Genomic DNA, 8233 nt, shown 5'->3' with positions numbered 1-8233 from the left:
TTTTAACAAAATATATTCCATAACTTTTAAATTTTTTACTTATTTTTCCCGGAAGGGTAAAAAAATAACCCTGTAATTTCTCATGTATTTGTATTTCCGGAGGTAAAAAAAAAAAAAAAGGAACATGTAATTTCTTGTATAACTGTAATCCATATATTTTGCTTTGTAACTATAAGTCTATGGGAATGTGTTTGAAATCTTTGTTGTGTATGTGGAAGGAAACAATATGTAATATATATAATATATATATATATAATATCTTATATCATAAATCTATATATCTATATATATATATATATATATATATAACTTATCTATATATAGTAATTGTATATCTCTATATACTGATATATATCTAGATGTACACAGATATCTATAGTATCTCTAGTCTATTTATCACAACCTAACACTTCCTTCTCACACACTTTTTTTCACCACCAACAAAACAACTCTCTATCCTTTCTATCTATATTATATCTTAAATCCAAATCTATATCTAAAACGCTTTTAACAAAAATATATTCCATAACTTTATATCTGTATTTTCCGGGAAGGGTAACCCTGTAATTTCTCTGTTTTGGATTTTGGGTAAAAAAAAAAAAAAAAAAAAAAAAAAAAAAAAAAAAATGAATTTCTTTTATAATGTAATCCATATATTTTGCTTTGTAACTATATTCTATGGGAATGGTTTGAAATATTTGTTGTGTATGTGGAAGAAACAACAATGGTATATTATATATATATATATATATATATATATATATATATATATATATATAGATATATATATATATATATATATATATATATATATATATATGATATATATATATATATATATATAAATATACATATATATATATATAATATATACTATATATATATATATATATATATCTATATATATATATATATATACTATATATATATAATATATATATATATATATATATATATATATATATATATATTTATATTATATATAGATATATATATATATATATTATATATATATATATTTATATATATATATATTATATATATATATATATATATATATATATATATATCTATATATATATATATATATATAAATATATATATATATATATATATATATATAATATATATATATATATATATATAGTGTGGTGTGTGTGTTGTGTGTGTGTGTGTAGTGTGTGTGTGTGTGTGTGTGTGTATGCAATCAAGGAAGACAAATCAAGAAAAAACGTAAGGAAATAAATAAATGCTTTCATAAACAAGCTATATTTGTATGCAATCAGGTAGACCAGTTTAGTACACCCCCACGTGCATCAGATATGGCAACGTCGTCACATCTGATCAAATTAGCCGGAGGTCATTCATTACCTATATTATCGTTGATTAGTGGTAATGAATGAAATTGGCGTATTGTATTGATCATTATGTAAATTCTGTCAAATTCCGTAATGAATGGCCGATTGACTCTATCTGGAAATATCCTTGGCATCAGTGTAACTCTGTTTTGAAAATGTTTGTTCTTGATGCTCCACAATTGGTATTGTATCATGTGCGTCCAGATCAAACAAACTTGACTTTGTTGGTGACTGAATGGTCAAAGGATGGTACCTTCGATTTTGGATGATGTGGGATCCAGAGCTTAATTAAAAGAATTTTCTTCATACATACACACATAAGTATATAATGATATATATATGCATATATTATTATTATTATTATTATTATTATTATTATTATTATTATTATTATTATTATTATTATTATTATTATTATTATTATTATTTCAGGCAGGTAGTGCCCCCACAATTCAATTGAATAACTATAACGTTGTTACTGTGTCTATAGTGACAGTAATTGTACACAAACTACTTGGATACTCAGAACTGAGGAGGAAAAGTAATGGCTTAAGCAATCACTTACCTGCTTATGACAATTTCGAATGATGTTTTCATAAAATTATACTTCCTCGTGTAACACTTATTATCTAGGAACTTCTGGCCCTCAGGCGGGAACTAGCTCACAGAGAGAAACCCACTACATTCAGGCACGAAAATAACGAGAGCTTTAGAGGAATTTCTAAGACCGCAGGGAATTAAATATTTAAACCTCTTTTTTTCGTAGTTTAGAATAAATGCCGCCATTCAAGAGTTGAAAAAAGGAAGGAACGTATAAGCGAAAGAGACTTGGAAGAGTCTAGTACACCTTATACCCAACATGACCATTTTTTTTTTTTCTTTTAAGAATTAACTGCTTGAACGGAAGTCGTATGAATTTAAGAGGAATATCAGATGTCATCGTGTGAACAAAGGGTGTCAGTTTTTACTTCGCATGAATAACTGGCAGATAAGAATGAAAAGAAGTGAAAAAGGCCTGGATGAAATGAAAAGAAAAAAATTTATGTTCATTCTTTGCATACACAGCTCGACGTGTACGGGGTTGTGTGGGGAATGAGAGAACGGTTCGTGGGTATAGTAGGGGGTGGGGGTTGCTGTTGGGTGGCTTGTTCAGCAATGTGCCTGAGCGTGGCAGAAAGCCGTTTTTGAGTAAAAACTTTTTGAGGAACTTGTGGGAATCTGCAAAAGCACGGTTTACATCAGTGACATCATTCCCCCCAGCGTCTCTCGTGGGACAGTTTCTTTTCATTTTATATATGCATGGCGGGTTGGTTGTATCGTGAAACATAATATACTGTGTGTGTGTGTGTGTATATATATATACTATATAATATATTATATATAATATATATATATATATATATATATATATATATTATATATATATATATATATATATATATATAAATACCTGTTAACCAGGTCTACCGTAAAAACAAATCTATGTCATGTGATATAGCCGTTACGAAACGTCGGGAATAAAACACTATTTTTAGCCGGGTCCTGGAGCCCTCCTCCCCACTGGAGTGCATATTCGGCTGTGGCCACCTCTCCTCGGTTGAGGATGGAAAATAGGAAAAAAAACGAAGCCAGGGAAATTCTTGGTTCGTGAGTCTCTGCCTCTGACCCGAAGCTCATACGCGGACGCGCATTTGGCAGCCAGCCTGATATTGCATCGAAAGGCATTTTACCAGCTGAACAATATTCTTCTGAATATCTCGTCGTGCTTTGTTCGATTAAAACGTGTTTGTTAAATTGAAGAGGCTGTTTTCTTCGATATATATTTCTCTGCTACGATATTTGTTGAGATAGGGCAATGAGCAATCAAGAATTACTTTACAAATTCTCCTTTTCTTCGTTGAAAAGTTTTTAGCGGCCTGAATTATCGCAGGTATTTCAAACAGAAATAAAATCATTTTCTCAGTTGTGAGTAAATATGAATTACCATTGTGTCAACATGAATTTAATTCATTAGATATACCACTCATACCGTCTGTCTATTTCGTACGTTAGATTGAAATGCCATATTGACTGAACTTAAAGGTCGCTGAAATAAATCCTTTAGGTAGGAAAGGCCCAAATTCTCAATTTTAATTCTAAGACAGCCCAGGAACCTAATAATAAAATCTCAAAAGCTAACTTTTTATGTCGTATGCAAATGCAATAATATTCGCATGTCTTATCGTCTATAAAATATATATATATATATATTATATATATATATAGATATATATATATATATATATATATATATATATTATATATATATATATGTCATATATATATATATATCTATATTTATATATATATATATATATATATATATATATATATTATATATATATATTCTATATATATATATATATATATATATATATATATATAGAGAGAGAGAGAGAGAGAGAGAGAGAGAGGAGAGAGAGAGAGAGAGAGAGAGAGAGAGAGAGCTATATGATTCTCTCTTGATAACTGGACAGTCAACTCTCACTTCTTTTCTGAATAAAGCAGTATGCGACCATTTTTGAAATGGGTTCAAAAGGGAGAGCTAGAATGCCAGAATATAAGAGGAAATATCTGACTATTAATTTTTTTTTTTATATAAATTCCCACTCATTGCCAATATATAAACGGGAAAAATATTATAATATTTTTATCATTTCTTGCTCTGAATAAAGCTGTCAATATTCGTGAAAGGTATTCAAAAATGTTTCCCGGAGCCAGAATAGGAAAAAAAATAATTTAATATTAAAAATATACATATAATAATTCTAACTCACTGCAAATATACCAATTGGAAAAATATTGCCATATTCTTATCATTTCTTGCTCTGAATAAAGCTGTAAGATACTATCAGTGAAAGGTATTCACAAAATGTTTCCCGGAGCCAGAATAAGAGAGAAAATATCTGCAGAATATAAATATTTATGTATTAACCTCCGAACATAACCATTATCGGTTCGAAAAGAATTTCCGAGAGGAAATCCAATATTCTGTAGCTCACTACTCCACGAAACCCGAGGCAGAGCGGAATGCGCTATGGGTGCAGTTCCCAGAGACCGAACCCGAACCCCATTGAGTTATAACTCGATGATGCTGTTCGATGAGGGATAGCTGTAGACTCTGCAGCACAAACAGACAATTTGTTGGCAGACTTTCTCTCTCTCTCTCTCTCTCTCTCTCTCTCTCTCTCTCTGAGGGACCTGAAGAAACCCGAACGAGCTGTAAGGTCTGTAAGGTAAGGTCTCTCTCTCTCTCTCTCTCTCTCTCTCTCTCTCTCTCTCTCTTGAAGTACCATAATGAAGCAATATGGAAATTTCTCTCTCTCTCTCGCTCTCTTGAAGCACCATAATGAAGCAATATGGAAATTTCTCTCTCTCTCTCTCTCTCTCTCTCTCTCTCTCTCTCTCTCTCTCTCCTGTGTGCATTTCAAGGACCTCGATGAGAGCGTTCGCCTTCAAGTGGAATATCCGAGTCAAGTGGAATGCATACATCAAATAATTCAGCCTTTTTCCTCTCCATTCTTTCGAATTCCATCGGTATAGACGAAGATAAAAAAAAGATGACAAAGGGAACAGATGCTAAAAGAATTGATATAAATGTTGGAGAGGAAAAGGAATTCGGATTTTGGTATTTAAGTTGTTTTCTGGGAATACTGACTTTATTTTTGTCTCTACCTCCCTTCTGTCATTAAAAAGGAATATCGTTTATTCTTGGATCATATTACAAGGTTTAAATTTGGTGATTTCTTTTTGTAAGAGTCTCCCTTTATCGATAGGTCTTATCCCTTTGATCTCTCTCTCTCTCTCTCTCTCTCTCTCTCTCTCTCTCTCTCTCTCTCTCTCTCTCATGAAGGCAGTGCAAGCCATCGACACAAATAAGTTGGTTACCTCTCTCGCGCTCTCTCTCCTCTCTCTCTCTCTCTCTCTCTCTCTCGATGTCGCCTCGGATGGACTATAGTCATCCTAAATCCTTGTAACTCTTTGTAACATAACCATCTCTCTCTCTCTCTCTCTCTCTCTCTCTCTCTCTCTCTCTCTCTCTCTCTTCCATATGAATAGGGTTCGTCTTCTGAATAATAGTAACAATAATAATGATATTAATAATAGTATCGAACATTGAGTGGACCAGCAAAAGTCCCGTGAAGAGCAGATTTCAAGAGGAAAGAAGAAGTTAGCAGCCCTGTTCAACCTGCAGTTGGACAGCGTCAGTTTCATTCACTTTCCTCGAGAGCTTCCTATTCTCGCAGGTATTACCAATTTCGAGAGAAATATTCCTCCTTCTTCATTTTCTCAATGGAAAGGAAGAGTCCAAATGAAGAGGAAGGAGACCGATAAACGTCGTCAGAGTATTCAGCGGCGAATTTAGCATGAGTGTGGAATTTCGAGAGACGTCAAGATAAAAGTGCCATGAGAGATCCGGGGGACGTCGTATGGACGGAAAAATGTGTGAGTGGTATATATATATATATATATATATATATATATATATATACATATATATATATATAGTATATATATCATATATATATATATATATATATATATATATATATATATATATATATTATATATATTATATATATATCTATAGATATATATATATATATATATATATATATATATACATATATATATGCTTGGTTTTAAATCACGAAAAGGTAAGCACTGATGATTATACGAACAAAGTTGCAGCCACGAAGAAAAGGGTGAATCATTAGATGCTAAGTACTATGACCATGTCTTGGTAATGAGACGAAAATACTTAGCATCTTATTGTTTCACTCTTTCCTTCGTGGTCGTAACTACGTTATATATATATATTATATATATATATATATATATATATATATATATATATATATATATATATATATAGATATATGCATGTATGATGTATGTATTGTATGTATGTATGTATGTATGTATGTATGTAGTATGTATGTGTACATTACAATGAATGATGGGCAAAGGTAATGCAGTACGGATGTTTAATTTATCACTATGAATCACCTCGATATTTAAGCTTATTATTTATGAGAGAGAGAGAGAGAGAGTGAGAGAGAGAGAGAGAGAACGCTTTCAATTTCATGTACAGTAAAGGAATTATGGGTTGACTCATGCCCCTTTTTTACCTTGTGAGTAAAAATAAATGAGCTTTCCAGCCAGAGAGAAACTGTTACGTTTTCAGAGACAAGCGGAAAAAAAAATCCTTTCACAACCATCAAGTCCCATTCATTCCAAGATAAGAATCTCTCTCTTTCCCGCCACGAACGTTTATAATTTACTGGGTTCTCGTTGATACCCACTTTTGGCGTTTTCATTATCCCGGTAGACGTTAATGGGAACCGTTTGTTGTTTTTAACTCCAAGAAAACATTTGTTAAGTGAGGTACTTTCGGAAGATACAAAAAAGATAAGCTATCTTCTTGGGATTGGAAGTTCGTCTTTCATGTGTCCGCAAAGAGAGAGAGAGAGAGAGAGAGAGAGAGAGAGAGAGAGAGATTAGCTAAATTGTTTGCTTATGGTATTTCTCTCCTTCAAAGAGAGAGAGAAAAGAGAGAGAGAGAGAGAGAGAGAACGAAGAGAGAGAGAGAGAGAGTGTGTGTACAAGGAGTTACAAGGATTGGGATGTCTCAAAGACTTGTTAGTCCATCCTACGAGGAGACATCGTTTGCTCACTTGTCTCTATGAGCATGTTTTACTGTTCATTCAGTGTCCAAATGATTTTGTCTAGCTTTCTTTTAAACTTCCACACTGTCACACTGTTGCTCTTTACAACTTAGAGAGAGAGAGAGAGAGAGAGAGAGAGAGAGAGAGAGAGAGAGAGAGAGAGAGGAATCCCAAATGAAAAGAGAAATGAAACGCAAAGGAATGTATTTACAACACAAAATCTAAATAATAATTTTTTTTTTCCCTAAAATTAACACGCCATTCTCTGAAAAATGAAATACAAAGGCAAAAGGTTTGGTATTGATACAAAAAGCATAGACATGTAAATGAAAATTTTAATCATCCCAGGAAAAATCGTGAAATAACAAAATCAGCGTTCCCCTTCCCCTTCAACATTTATATCAATTCTTTTAGAATCGTTCCTTTGTTTTTTTTATTCCCGTCCACATCAATAGAATTTGAAAGAATAAAAAAAAAAAGTGATATTATTTGGTCTGCATTCGACGTGACTCAGATATTAGATTTAAAGGCGAGGGGGCGCTCTCAGCGATATATCGAAATGCACGAACAGGAGAGAAATAGAGCGAGGCGAAGGGAGAGGGGGGGAGGAGAGAGAGAGAGATAGAGAGAGAGGAGAGAGGAGAGAGAGAGAGAAGCTTTGCCATATCATTTTTTGCGTTATTGCGAGAGAGAGTGAGAGAGAGAGAGAGAGTTCCAGCTTTAGTATTCATGTACCTCATCTCCTTGATTTCTACGCTACGGCCCTAATCTTGCTGTCCAACCTCTCCAACTGCCTCTTTTCACTATCCTCCGTTTGTAGTTTTATGATGCCCTGACCTCTATAATCAGCTCCTGAATTCAGATAATTCGGCGAACTCTAAACCCAGTATTGGAGAATCAAATCCGGAGTTCTGTCGATTCCCTTTTCAGGTTGAAACGGGAATCGAACAGATTCCGGAAGGGTCTGTGTACAGATTTATTTGTATATATATTTGTACCTAAACATAACTATGGAGTTGTTTCTGCATTTCCAGGCTTATTTTACTATAAGTGATTTTTTTTTATTCAACCCAGTATTTGTACTTGTGTGTGGTGTGGGATTTATGTCCGTCTATGAAGTACGTGTGTATGGTGTTGTTAATGTTTTAACTTCCTGTTCGTTGTACT

This window comes from Macrobrachium nipponense, chromosome 18 (assembly GCF_015104395.2).
Source record: "Macrobrachium nipponense isolate FS-2020 chromosome 18, ASM1510439v2, whole genome shotgun sequence".
Classification (NCBI taxonomy): Eukaryota; Metazoa; Arthropoda; class Malacostraca; order Decapoda; family Palaemonidae; genus Macrobrachium; species Macrobrachium nipponense.
This window is presented reverse-complemented; position numbering follows the sequence as displayed.